Source organism: Meriones unguiculatus, chromosome 3 (assembly GCF_030254825.1).
Source record: "Meriones unguiculatus strain TT.TT164.6M chromosome 3, Bangor_MerUng_6.1, whole genome shotgun sequence".
NCBI classification, from domain to species: domain Eukaryota; kingdom Metazoa; phylum Chordata; class Mammalia; order Rodentia; family Muridae; genus Meriones; species Meriones unguiculatus.
The window spans coordinates 182,326,570-182,341,121 of record NC_083351.1 but is presented as its reverse complement, the minus strand read 5'-3'; the positions used below and the strand labels follow the sequence as shown (position 1 = coordinate 182,341,121).

The following is a 14,552-nucleotide window of genomic DNA, read 5'->3' as shown; positions in this document are numbered from 1 at the left end:
GGCTTGCTCAGCTCTCGATCTCCTCTTTCCAGGAACTGGGTTCAGCCCTTGGGCTTTCTCTGAGGTGCCACCCCGCAGCTGCTGCCCAGAGCCCAAGGGAGCCCAGGTCTTGTTTCCAGCTTGCTGGAGTCCAGGAGCAGAGCCAGGATCCCGTTCCTTCTTGCTCCTTCTCCCAGGGCTTCTGTTTCACAATTAGAATACTCATTTGTGGAGCAATGCAAAAATCAAAAGTTGCTAACAACTACCCTGCGGGGGTGGAGGAAGCTGGAATTCCTACTTTTTTTTTTCACTATAAATTGTATGCAAATGGTCCGTTAGCTGGCTGAGTGCCTGGAGAGAGTGCGTCTTTCATGAGCTAACCCTGTTCCGCTGGGAGGGCTGTGCCTTTAACTCACCAACTGAAAAAAAAAAAATGGGAAAGGATGTCTGGAGGCGAGGCGTCCCATTACAGAGGCAGGAGCTCCCTATATAAGCCAGCCAAAGCTGGCTGCTCTGGCCACAGCCTGCCTACTGTCACACGCCTCTCCCCGCAGACACACATTCTGGTCTCTGGTGGGCACAAAGACAGTGGCTGGGGAGACACTAGGACTGAGTGCCTGAGAACTCGCTCTGGCTTTGACCAGGTACTTCTTCAGGGAGCCGGTACTTCCAGCGACCTACATTTCCCAACCAGGAAAAGGTAAGTCTGTTGATCCCATCATGCAGGGGCTTTCTTATACGCTCTTGGCATTAGTGGTACCGAGTATGTTGTGGCTGTGTAACTACAAGACTTCTGTTTTATTTCCAAGCCCGATAAAAGAGTGTTTTGTTGGGTGTGATCCTATGCGCCCTGTTATTCCCGGCTTGCCTTCCTCTAACCGTGTATTTGGTGTGGATCTGTCAATAGTCACCACTCTGAGGAACTTTTGGTAAAGTTTTTGTCTCTGCCTTTCTTTGGAGGAAACGTAAAACTGTTTTTTTTTTTTTTTTCTCTTAACCCTTTAAATAGTTGATTCACACCTGTGGATTTTTTCTCCTTTTGAGTGTTAGAAAAGTAGTGTTTGAAAGTGATGTTTGCTCACATCCATGGGGTAGAATGAGAGGATTGTAGTGGGGAGAACACAGTCCTACATCTAAACGGTGGCAGCACTTGACAGTTTTCAGTACCCCCCCCCAATTTGTTCCTCACAGGGTTGGCTCTGTGTGGAAAGATAAAAGTTGGGATACCAGAGTGAGGAGATGAGTTGTAGGCACAGATATGACACTGGTGGGCACGCCTGTGGGCTCTTGAAGGAGGGTGCTAGCCTCCACAGACCTCAGGTGGAGCGTTTGTGTGTTTCGCAGGTTCGGAGCCATCTGAATCCTACATTGTTCACTATTCACATTTCATCCCAGAAACCTCTGGTAACACATTTTCTAGATATAAGAAGCCTGGAGAACTTGGGAAAGAGCACAGAGATTCTCCTATGCCATCTGTGTTATAGGGGGATTAAGAGGTCAGGCTTTGACCCCTAAAGTAACTTGGGCATTCCCACTAGTGCCAACTTAAAAAAAGTGTGCCAGGGATAGATGTAACCTCTGTGGACCTTAGTTTCTACTTCTTTAAAATGGAACAACAGCAAGCTGCCTTATATGAGGAGTGAACAAGGAATAAAAAGCTCAAATGAGCAACTAGGCAATCACTGTCAGGCCCAAAGCTGCCATCACCCTTGAAGTGAAAAGCATTACTTACCCAGTTCTGGAGTGTTCTGCTTACCTTCCCCCACAGTTTCTGTCTTTTTATCTTGCCCAATCTGAGAGTGTCTGCTGGTCTGGCAGGCATTTTACAAGCAAGAGGGTATGTTGGCACCATTAGAAGAAAACGGTGGCAGCCTAGGGCTAGATGAATGTGTGGAGTTGTGACTCCAGAATGTCCTCAGGCATTTATAGGCTCAAGTGCTTGGCTTTGGAGTGCTGAGCCACTGGGGACTCTTTGGAAATGCTTTGCATCAGAAGACAAGCTAGACAGGGGACTCTTTAAGGATGAACGCCTCTTCTTAATGTGTTTGTGGACCTTTTTTCCTAGAACTTTCCTGTATGCACCTTAGAAACGAAAGTCGCCCCCCAACCTCATCGCCTTGTTCTGAGACAGAACAAACTGAACCAGGGCTGGGCAGAGGCTTGCTCAGTCTAAGTAAACTGATGGAAAGTGTTCCTGACATATGAACCATGCCTTTCACAGGACATAAGAGGCAGTGTGTCTTGGCCTTGTACATGCCAAGAAAGTGACCAAATCTGGAGAAAGAAGGGGGAATAGAGTGTGAATATTCTCTGGATTCCACACATGGTGTGAATAAAAGGGAGAACTGGAAAGCCTGTTGTCAGCCACCCAGCCCCTGCTTTGTTCAAAATACCTAGCTTCATGCTCTTTATCTGTCTCAAGAGGTGACAGTTTCCAGCCGTCAGCTTTGTTATTCATACAAAGAGAGTGAGGAGTTATCTCTCCCAGGGCTCTGTGGCACTCACCTGATATAGATGTGGCTGGCTCTTGACCCATCATAAGGGTTCAATAGACAAAGACATTTCTGTACACCTGATTATTAGTTCCCAAACACCTTCAATATTAATGTTCTAAACAAGTATTTGTCATGTTTAACAATGAAAGTATTTATTAATAGAACTTGAAGCAATACTCGAGTTTCTGGCAAGTAAGCATGAGGCTGCTTGGGCTGACATTGGGGTTAAAAGGACCAAACCTTACCCCATTGTTCATCCCCTGAAACATTTTCACCAGATTGCAAACAACAGGACACACAGCTCGAGCTCCCACAGCTGGGCAGTGTTTATTACAATCAATGTTCTAAACTCCAGCAGCTATGGGAGCAAGGACAGTTCCTCCCCAAAAAAGAGGAAACAGTGATTTTCAAGGATTGAGGAAGGTTGGTTATTTCAGTCAATGTCAGTGACAGCCATAGGCAGCATATAGTTAACCAATGTATAAGCTCTAGGCTCTTGATGCCTCCTTGGGCATTGTCACCGAATGACCACAGCACATCTGTGAAGCATTGGTGTATTCTGGGACAGAGACTTATGGTGAAGAGATATTGGGTCCTAAGACTTAAGTGATGGCCAGAGTCTAAGCCCATGTCTTTGTTCAGAGGCTGTGTTCGTTTTCAGTGTGTCAGCTTCTTGCATAGCCCTCAGAAGCAAAGCACTTCCTTTCTGACAAAATATGCCCCTCCAGGCATACTGTGGCCACCCATAAATAGAGCAATAGCCTGATCATATAACCAGAATAGGATTTAGAAATGGAATTCAAGCTGACAGTAAAAAAAAAAAAAATGCCCCTCTGAATCCTACCTTTTCTAATGTTCGCAGTAAACTAAAAACACTTCTCATCTCTCTTTGCATATTTCCATGAACTTACAAACTAAAGTTCCTGATGGAAAAATATCTCCAGCTTGCACAAAGCACAAAGGCTTTTCCATACTGAGGCTATTTCAGTTTTAAAAGTAGGACTTGAGCTACAAATATTTAGTTGGCTCTCCATATACAATCCCTCTACACAGTCAAACACAGACACAAAATAGCTAACAGTCAGGGCTAACAACATGACATGTGTGATGGGGAAGACTGTCTATGGCATCTCACCTATTTTCTAATACCGTGAATTGTGAATTAACAGCTCCATTTAATAGACGGAAACATTGAGGCTCAAGGAAGCTAAGTAATTCAACCCAGGTCTTCTCATAAAAGAGTCAGAACTGGCTGCAAACCCAAACCTTCTAAGTAAAGCCCCACTGTTTTGTCTGTTGTGCCACACTGCCTCCTGATGTCAGGCTTGGCTAACCACGTGAAAAACCCTGTATGGTATCATTTGGGGAATGGCCAAAAGAGCACAAAAGACTCCAGCTGGCATCAGCGCCTCTTGATTTCCCAGAGGAGCCCTGCAGCTATCATTTTTCATGATGCACAGAAAGGTTAGCTGGTGGTGGTGCAACCCACTGCCTAGAAACAGAAACATTCCAATTTCAGCTGAGAGACAGAGGGGGAGGAAGAAAGGGAGACAGAGATACAGGGGGAAGGAGGAAGGGAGAGAGAGGAGAGGGTAGCAGTCATGTCATTCCTAGTGATTTTCAGAACAGAAACTTCAGCACACGCTTCCCCAGCCTGTAGAGGTAAGGGCTGCGAATGGGAGAACAGAGCCATCCCTGCATCTTGTAATGTGTAGAAGAGCTGAATGTGTGGTTTTAAAGGGGCTTCTAGGGAAATAAAATAGAGCTATCCTCTAGCCTTGAAGATAGTCAGGGAGCAGTTACAAGCTCCAAGTTACAGATTCTGCCAAAGCTTCCCGGAGGAAGGTTATTATTCAAACACCTCTCACTGTGGAGAGTTGAGGATCCTCTTGAATCCTATCCCAGACCAGTCTGAACACCTTCAACATGTGGACAACATTAGATAAAGGCCCCTTTCCAAGAAGGAAAGCCCCCTGAAAGTCTGGTGAGACTAGCCTCCTGCGAACTCCGGTTCATTCCAACACAAAACATGCTGGCGGCTTTGCCTACTATAGAATCTGCACACACCCTATGTTTTGTTTTGTTGTTTTTGTTTTTGTTTTTGTTTTTTTGGAGGAGAGACCACTGCAGACTTACCTGATTCTAACCCTGGTGACCAGACTTCTGTTCAGTTATACCCTCAAATCTAATAGTCTTTGCTCTGTTTCCTTTTTCTCTGCCAGTGGTTCCCAACTTAGACCAACGGTTCCCAACCATCCTAATGCTGAGACCCTTTTAATACAGTTCTTCATGTTGTGATGACCCCCAACATAGCATTATTTTTGTTGCAACATCATAACGAAGTCTCTACTGTTGTGAATCTTAATGTGAATATCTGTCTTTTGGTGGTTTTAGGCAACCCCTGTGAAAGGGTCCTTCAGCCCACAAAAGAATCACAACCCACATGTTAAAAGACTTTAAGAGCCACCTAGAGTTCAGTGCTCTCATTGCTATCTTTGCTGTACACCATTAAACAAAAGCAAAATGTCCACACTCAAAGTAGGTTGTGAACGGAAAATCCTTTCCATGTGTATTTTCACTCTATTTGTGAGTGGAAATTTTTAAAAGATTATTTCATTCCAAGTCATCTCAGATGTTTGAAATTTCCTGAAGTTCACAGGTCCTGAAATGTGGGCACTATAACTCAAATAGCTTTGGCTGGTCCTTCAGCCTTCCTCAGACAGAATGCCAAGAGACAAAGGTGTTTCATAAGCCCTGCAAACAGATAGCTTGCTTCAGAATCAGCCAAAGGTCACCTCTTCCCCTAAAGGAAGGAAGGTTTCTGCTAACATCTCTCAGAATGTGTGCAAAGTGTTCTTGATGGAGGGATAATTGTGAAACCAACCGCATTAGTTACTTAATTCATTATCACAGAGACAAAATACCTGTCCTGAAGCAACTTCGGAAGGAAGGGTTTTCTGTGGGCTCCGTCATGGCAGAGCAGGCATGGAAGGGAAGCGGGAGCTGGCGGGTCACACTGCAGCCACGCAGAGCACTGGTGCTTACCTCCTTTGTAGGAAGTCTGGAAACCCCAGGCCATGGAATGATGCCACCCATACTTAGGGTGGGGCTCCCCACCTCATCTAGAAAATGACTCATGGATATGTTCAGAGCTTTGTTTCTAGACCAATTTTCAAATCCTACCAAAGTGATGATCAAAACTAACCAGCAAACTAAATTTTGCCATGTACTCTACCAATATTGTACCACTTTACCATTGATTATTATTTCCAATGTCATTGCCATTTATTAGATGGTGGAAACCTGGGGTGAACTAATTTCTAGCTTCCTCAATATCATGCAGATATTGATATGGTAGAACCTAGGCCCAAGGCTTATAGGGTGGTAATAACCATTAGGGTATGCAGGCATGCTAAGCAGAAGGCTTCTTTCACCCTGTCTTAGAGACTTCATTATCCCCAGAGTTTACCTGCCTGCTGCAGGCATCAGGCCCTCAGAATGTAAGGTATATGGAGAGCACTTCTGTTCTCAACACAACAGGGGTTGGCTCCTAAAGATATGGTGTGCGGCTCTTTCACGAGTCTGTTTCATGACTTAGCAAGTTTGTCTGTGTGCAGAACAGATCTTCACAACATGGCATACTCATGAATTGATACATTCATAAAATATTCCAATGCACATCACCTTGCATACTCCCAGCATGTATATAGGGCTTTTCAGGTGTGTAAACTGAGGCCTTTGTTATCTGCATAAGAGAAACTAAAAACATCTAGAGCTTCTTCGTAGGCCCAGTACCACAAAGTTTGTTTCCCTTGCTGTGCTACAGGAGTCTGAAGAATTGATCCAATTTTCTAGACAGCAAAACAGCTCAGAGTGATGGCTATTTGCTACATAAATATTTAAAGTATTTATTGTGTTTTTAATTATTTACATACACATGTGTCTCTGTTGGGGTAGGTGCACAAGAGAAGTTCCCCTGGAGGTCAGAAGAGAGTGTCAGGTCCCTGGATCTGGATCTGGAGCTGTAGGCAGCTAGGACCATTTCCACTTAGATACTGGGAACTGACCTCAGCTCCTATGAATAGGCAGCATAAGCCATCTCCTCAGCCTCATATTTACATTTTAAACAAGTAGTTATGTAAAAGAGGCCAGGCTTGGATTGATGAGTGAATTATCACCGAGCAGCTTCAGACAAGTCTGTGGATACTGTGCAATGGAAAAGTCGAACTTTATCACCCAGCATATAAGAGGGTTAAGATAACACTTGGTGAGTTTAAAATAATGGAAGCAATTCAAGACTGGGGGAAAGTATTATTCAAAATGTTAAGGCTACAGTCACAAGGTTGGGGAAGCACAGTGTTAGGGGATCCTGAACAGCCTTGCAACATGATACCATTGCGTGTCACCTGCAGAAGCAACATACTGTGACCAGAAGGGAAGAGCCCAGACCATCTGCCAGCCAGAGATTCTTGCAAACACTGAGTGTAAGCACTGGTATACAAAATGATAATATTTTAAAAATGAAAATGTGTGTGCATCTAATAATAAAGCCACCTGTGGAGGTGTAAGTTTGGTGAGGATAACTACAGAAGGAGCTTTTGCACAGCAGAGAGAGGCTGCTGGGGAGGACAGGAAGCCAGACAGCTCCAGCAGTGGGCATCACATCATGAATAGCCTTATGTCACTGAGGATCACACAGAAGTGGCTGGATGCAGAAATCTTACAGGAGAGTGCTCTTGAAGGCAGCTTGCTTTGGCTAGAACTTAGAATTTCAAAGCTGAGGAAGCTAATTGATGGGTACCCTCAAAGCCAGGAGCTTACAGATAAGGTTCAAAAAGACCAAGAGATCATTCAGGAGATGACATGGAGAGATGGAGAGGTGAAGCAAGGGCCACATTCAACCTCATTTCAACTAAAGCCTCTCTACATTTATATATTTTGTGAATGGAACTTCCACATGTGACATAATTTGCTGAAAGGCTTCTCTAGCACAAAAATGAAGAAGAGGAAGAGAAGAAGAAAGAGGAAGAGAAGAAAAATGTTTGTACAAATCAATAGTCTACTCCAGCATCTTCATTTGAAAGATGGTGAAACAGAGACATGGAGAGAAGAAAGATTTTCCTAAGATGTCATGCCAGTTGGCAGTGGGTCAGGACAAAATCTTGGGTCATCTGACTCTGCTCTTAGAATCCAGAGACAATCTAAAAATCTTCAATTAATACATTCTCTTAAAAATAAAAATGGCCTGTCTTATTCTCTAACAGTAAAGCACACGTGGAGTGAGCTAATAACTCTATTAGTTACTTACAACAAAGTGTAGTCATCTCAAACATCAGGGTTATTATCTTATGGCTTCTAAAGGTCGAGGATCAAAGCACATCTGAGCTGAGTTGAGCCGAGCTTTCTACATTCAAATGACATCACTATTGGCCTGGGTTTGGGTCATAGCTGAAGGCTTGACTGAGGAATGGTCCTCTTCCAGGCTGTATTTGTTACCTGGGCTTTATTCATTAGGAGCTTCTAGACTGATGGCTTCAGTTCCATGCTGGTTTAATTATTTCTTCCATGGGACATTTCAAAAATGCCATTTACCTTATCCAAGCCAATGAGAGAGAGTACATAGTCTTCTATAATTGGAGATGATTGTCTATTGAAACATCTAGGATCTGCTAAAAGAAAATCATTAGGCAGCACCACAATCAAGGAATGGCCACTTCACAAGTGTGGGGATGTTGGGAGGCAGTACCTGCACAGCCATTTTTGAGTCAGCCTGCTACATCCTTTAACAATCCAATGTCACCATCCCCTGGCTCATCCCATCTGCACTTCTCTCCATGGGTGACAAATAATTGTGGAAAACACTAAGTGATTTATATCTTAACTTTTCCACCCCCCTGTAAGGTAATCATTAAAGATCATTTGAGTATCCTTGATTTATTTTGAATTATCACCCAAAGGCAGCATTTTATAAGATAGTAATTTTGAATGTATTAGTCAAGGTTCTGTAAAACAACAGAACTGGTTAAATATCAAAAAGAGATTTATATTGTATTGGTTCACAGGATGTTGTCTTAGTTGTCCAATAGTGGCTGTCTCACACTGGAGAGGCAGAGAAACCAGTAGCTATTGAATCTCTAAGACTGGAAATCTTAGCAGCCCATCGGGTACTGGTGGTCTGGGGGATTCCTGGAGAATTACTAGCCTTCTGTCTTCGTTGGAAGTTGGTTGTTGAGAAGTTGGTTATACTATTGGTAAAGGGGTGTCTCAGCAGCAAGGTAGATAAACATGCCAGGAAGACTGAAGATAAGCAGGCAAAAAAACATGTTTCCCTCTCCCATAACCTTTCATGTGAGCTGCACCAGAAGGTGCTATCTAGACTTAAGGTGGGTCTTGCTGCTTCCAACAATCTGGTCAAGAAAACTCTGTAAAACAGTGAGCCAAAATAAACCTTTACTCCATAAAGTTGCTTCTGTTGGAGATTTTGATCAAATCAGTGGAAAAGTAACACAAGTCAAACCCTTCACTGCCTCCCCATCCCTCCACCAGAAACCTCCTGTACTCCATTCTTAGCATCTTAGCTGTACTCCATTCTTAGCCAATGCAAGAGATTACTACCTGGGCCCCCACATCACAGCTTTCTATTTTAATCTTTATCACAATGTATGATTACAGACATCAGAATATTAATGCCCAATATTTCCAAGTAGTTCTTTGATATGAAGAAAATTAACATCACCTAATTGACAGTCAAGGTTTCTCATGATCCAGATTGCTGGCCTCCAAGCTGACTCAATGCCTGGGCTATCACCATGCTTCCCACACCCATCTTTTACACTTATTTTCTTCTTGAAATGTCATTTCCTCTTACATAGAATGTCATTTTCTATGTTTTTCATCTAACTCATCTTTCTTCAGTTGTTAGTTCAGCTGCCATCTTGTCCAGGTGCGGTAGATGCTTCTCTCCTGTCTCCCTTTGCACTGTCCCCTGCATCAAACTGTAATTATTGTCCAACAGACCAACCTAAGAACAAAGCAGTTCTTAGGGGGATATTTATACCTGGTTCACCTGAAACTCAGCATGACTCAAAATTAGTCCTTAACTACCTGATAAGATTCTTCATTTCCCAGACTCAAACGTCCCATTTCACATGAGTCGTGCTTTAAAAAACTAGTTAGAAGGTGTTTATGTGTCATTCTCTGAGCTCATAATTATACAGGGTGATAACATAGCTTATTCCAGCAGAAATGCCAGTGCTGGGGCAGGAAACCACGTCAGGACACAGACTTTAAGGATTATCTATCCTTTCAAAGCAGATCCCCAAAATAACTGCCATCATTACTTGATTTGGGGGAAAGACCAGTACCAAGGACAGAGGACATCTGTCAGGGCATTTGAGACTGAGTCAGAGATGGCTTTTGTAACAGGATTGATCAGCCAACAACTAGTGGGAGGGATGAATGGTCTCCGGGAAAAGACCAAGACAAAGACCTCTCTGTTTTTGGACACAGAGAAAAATCACACCCCGAGGGAAGGAAGGGATCAGGATTAAGAGTGTGGCTTTGCTGTCTGAAGGCTCGGGATCTAAAATAGTTTTGTTTCCTATGCAAGCTTGACTAAATAACTGCTATAAGTTTCACTTTATAAATATATATAAAAGAAGCAATATAACAACACCTATTTTAAAATATGATTGTGATTATTAACTGATGTTGTGTATTACATTGCTTAGCAAAAGAAAAAAAAAGAAAAACTAGCATGTGATATAGATGATTATGGTCATTGATGCTGACACCTGTTTTTGAGCCAGTTATTTTTGTTTTGGTTTGGTTTTGGTTTTTGGTTTTTGAAGACAGGGTTTCTCTGTGTAGTTTGGCTGTTCTGGATTCACTTAATAGACCAGGCTGGACTCAAACTCACAGAGATCCACCAGCCTCTGCCTCCCAGAGTGCTGAGATTACAGGTATGTACCACCACACCCAGCTTTGAAGCAATTTTTGATGATAAAACCCCAGTTGCTAAGCAGTTTTCAAATTGTGTCCTATGAAACAGATCCTTATGACAGTCACCTAAAGGGTGTTCTGTGGCAGGTAAGTTTGGAAAACACTTGACAACATCCTAAAACTTCAGGGCACATGTGGTCATTTCATCTGCAGTTCCAAAGGCTGATAACAAAATCGATAAGGCAATATCCTATAGTTCATTACAGAGGTGTCTCATGTGGGCTTTTATGACAAAATTCTACGTACTAGGTAGTATGGAAAGAACAGAAATCTACTTGCCTGGAGACTGTGATGTCTTAAGAATAAAGCACCTTTAGATTCCGTGTCTGGGGAGTGCCCACATCCTGGTTTATAGACTAAGATTTACAGCTGTGCCTACACAGGGTGGAAGAGACAAGGAAGTTTCTGGGGCATCATTTTGAGAATATCGGTCCCATTATGGAGATTCCTATGCTCTAGACCAGTTATTTCCTAAAGGCCCAATGACCAATATTGACATATTGTTAGATTGCAATATGTGTGGAGGAAGTGTCCGCAAATATACAGACCATGACATAAGGACAAAAAAGGCAATGAAAAGGAGCTAGAGAAGCTCCTAGAACTTTCAAAGGAGAGATCAGAATGGAATAGGGAACTGAAATTTTCAGGCAATGACAAGGAATCAGAATTCCTAAGGGAACTGTAAATTTGCCCTCATACATCTAAATTGACAGTGAAAAGCCAAACAACCCACTTGAGCCAAAACAGGCATGCCCAGGGCAGGAAACCTAGCTTGCAAGGCAGAGACATGCCAGAGTGCCATCCCAATTAGCAACTGTTTCTGGCGAAGGTACCCAGTGAGCCCAGCCAGGCCTCGGCAGATTCTGGAACCCTGTCTAGGCCAAAGGGAATTTGCCAGCATGTGCCCAGGAGCTAATAACCACTTGCGCACAGTGCACCTTGGCTTTGGTGCTCGCCAGAGAAAAAGCATCCAAAGGAGAAGAGCCAGCCAGAACTCAAAAGAGAAAGGCAGAGGTCAAATACCTCAGGACTTACCCGTGGACAACCACCGGACAGAGCCAGGGAGTCTGGGAAGCAGAAGCTAAAGGAATCATTTTGCACTCCTTATCTTTTTCCTTGCTGAGCAGCTCAAATTTTAAATTTGCACTTTTTTCAGAACTGAAGAAAGATGTTTGAGGTACCATCCCAGTGTGGCACAACGTGGTTGAAATTGAGAGCCACGGGGCAGGCTTCAAAAGTTGCTCCTGTCCCATGGGCTAGCTCTCGAGCTTCCCTGAGTCTCAACTGAACTCCAAACAGGCATAGTAGTATCCAACTCACAGGCTTCTTAAAGCAATGCTAAGATCCATGAAAGACCTTAAGCATAATGTTTGGCACATGACAAGTTTGTTTTAAAGTGTGTGTGTGTGTGTGTGTGTGTGTGTGTGTGCACAAAAGCACACATATATGTGTATCTGTGCACAAGTGCACGTAACCCGACAAACGCACCTGTGGAAGTCAGAAGATAACTTAGAGGAGTGCATTCTCTTCCGTGTGGGTCCCAGGGACTGACTCGGGCCATAAAGACTGAAGGCTGGTGCGTTTATCCACTAATCTATTTCACCGGCTCACAAAATACACTAATAGTACACAAATAGCAAAATGTGTTTTTCCTGCCACTCTAGCTCTATTAGGCTTTATAACAGCAGCTGTAATAATCACTGTATTCCAGCAGGGGTCAGCAAACTGTGACAGCAGCTTGTTTTTGTAACTACTTTGTATTAAAACACAGCGTTGTTCATTTGCATATTTTCAATATCAACATTTTCTATAACAGTAAATAGATACTTATGAAGTCTATTAGTTACTGTTGTGTCTATGCAACCAAAATACCTGACAGAAACAACCTATAAGGGAAAAAATGTATATTTGGGCTCAAAGTTTCAAAGTCATACTCCGGATGGCAGAGGAGGGCAGTTCAGTCCAAGGTGTCAGAACATGCTCTCCTGACTTGCTTACCTGGATGACAAGGAGCAATGGAAATTAGACTGGAAAGAGAAGTGGCTATAACCCGACACTGGCCCTTTTCCTGGCCTCCTTCCACGGGCCTGGTCCTACATCCCAAAAGGCTCCACAGCCTTCAAGTTAACCTCTCAGCTAAGGACCAAGTGTTCAAACTGTAAACCAGAGAAGACAGTCCAGTTCAAACCCTAGTGGAGAGATGTGATCTGACAGCACATGCACTCTCTGGTCATTTAAGGAAATGCTGACTGACCCTTCCATTCAGGGTGTCGGATTTCTACACAGTTCCCAGTCCCTGGATCCTTAAGCTGTATATTATTATACATATAATGAGACTGAGGCAGAAATAACAGTTTGTCTGATAAATCTTTCCATCATGGGTAGTGACTCAATGCCAAACTCTACTCTGGAAGGGAAGTTAGAAGAGTGATAAACACTAATGTGACCCATTCCTCTTAATGCATTTTGCACTCTCTCACTCTCTTACTCTCTTTTCCCTTCTCCCTTCCCTCCCTCTCTTACTTGCCTCCTTTCCCTCTCCCCATTCTTCTTCTTCCTCTCCCTTTCCTTTTCTCCATGGTCTTTCCTAAACCATCTCCCTCAGGTTAAATATTCTGATTTCCTGACTGTATGCTGAAATAAATAATTCTGCCTGGAAAAAAATTTAATTCCATTTTCTTACTTATACATTTGGTTATTCAGACATAAAATTGTACCTATTTTTGTTTTCTGTCACTGTGATAAAATACTCTGAGAGAAGCAACTTAAAACAGAGAGAATTTATTTTGTCACAATTCGGGATCCATCATTTTGAGAAAGTTATGACAGCAAGACTTGAAGCAGCTAACTAGACTACTCTCAAAGTCAAAAGAAGAGAGCCTTGAATTAAGGGATGTGTGTCCGTGTTCAATTCACTTTCTCTGCTCTTATACAATCCAGAATGCCCTGTTTAGAGAATGGTACCATCCATGATGAGCACGTATTTATGCCTCAGTAAATATTATAAACAAACCCACAAACCAACCTCATCTAGACAATTCCTCATTGAGACTTTCTTCAAGGTACCTCTGAATTGTGTCAAGTTGACAACCCAATTTAAAATTCCATACTTTAGACAAGAAAATTTTAAGTGGCCGAGTTTGTGAAATTTTCTCATACCTTGACTGATTTCTTGGCTATACGTAGTATGATGCCTAATTTTCCAGGACCTACTGATTTTTAAGCTCCCCTGTCTGCACCTTCTCTCTTTATCATCCTCTCCTTTATTAAGCTTTTCTCTGGGCCAAGCTGAAGGAGAGCAGGCTGTTCTCTACCAGCTCTCGAGATCTACCAGAGATTTAGACATTTTAGTTCACTTGGCTTTGTGCCCTCCCAAGTCCAAAATGGTGAATAAAACCACCGTGTGCACCCCAGCTTCAGTGTCCCTCTATGACTCCAACAACTGCATTCACATCCATGAAACAGAATGTTCCTCTGGTATCCATTACATAAACGTTAATTCCTTAAACCAGACAATAAATCTTATTTCAAAAAAAAAAAAAAATCACTTGGTAGAACAAAGGGAACCTAAATTTTGGCATTGGTGAAATAGGACCCTTAATTCTAATTCAAGAATTACTGACCTAATAACTTGCTCAACAGTCCCAAGCTGTTCTTCTGATAGCAGGAAAATGTGAACAGTGTTCCCCGATTGCCTAAGCTTGGATCACGATGAAAAGGCATTTGTAAAAGGCCACGCACGAAATAAATGATCTGATCTGTCTTGCTTTAGGTTTGTTGCCTAACATCTCCCATCCTGGGGCTTCACCTTTTATGACAGCCAGGTCCTGGCCATGTATAACATCAAATCTAACTAAATATGAGGGACTGAAAGCAGAGAGCGTCTAGGGTTTGATCTGCCCCAGTGCTCGCTCCCACATGTGCCATCAAACTCAGTCCCATGGTGTGCTTCAAACACAAAAGAATCACGTAAGTTTGGGAAACACACTATAAACGATCTTCTTCTTGGAGGTTCCACAAACACATAAAAGACCCTGGAAAATCCTGAAGTAAAGAAAGATGTGTAATTTGTTTGGC

General features: G+C 42.9%; 1 protein-coding gene across 8 annotated transcripts in view; it reads left to right on the top strand.

Annotated features, from left to right (window-relative positions):
* Positions 1-408: 408 nt before the first annotated feature.
* Tnc (tenascin C) overlaps positions 409-14,552 on the top strand; it is an 86,425-nt gene continuing 72,281 nt past the window's right edge. For 2 of the 8 annotated variants that reach the window (XM_021660585.2, XM_021660584.2), the window contains exon 1: positions 412-679. The gene's annotated coding sequence lies outside the window, so the exon portion shown is untranslated. Of the gene's footprint in view, positions 680-14,552 lie in introns of all 8 variants that reach the window. The other 6 variants (XM_021660580.2, XM_021660579.2, XM_021660586.2 and 3 more) reach the window with 6 other exon arrangements.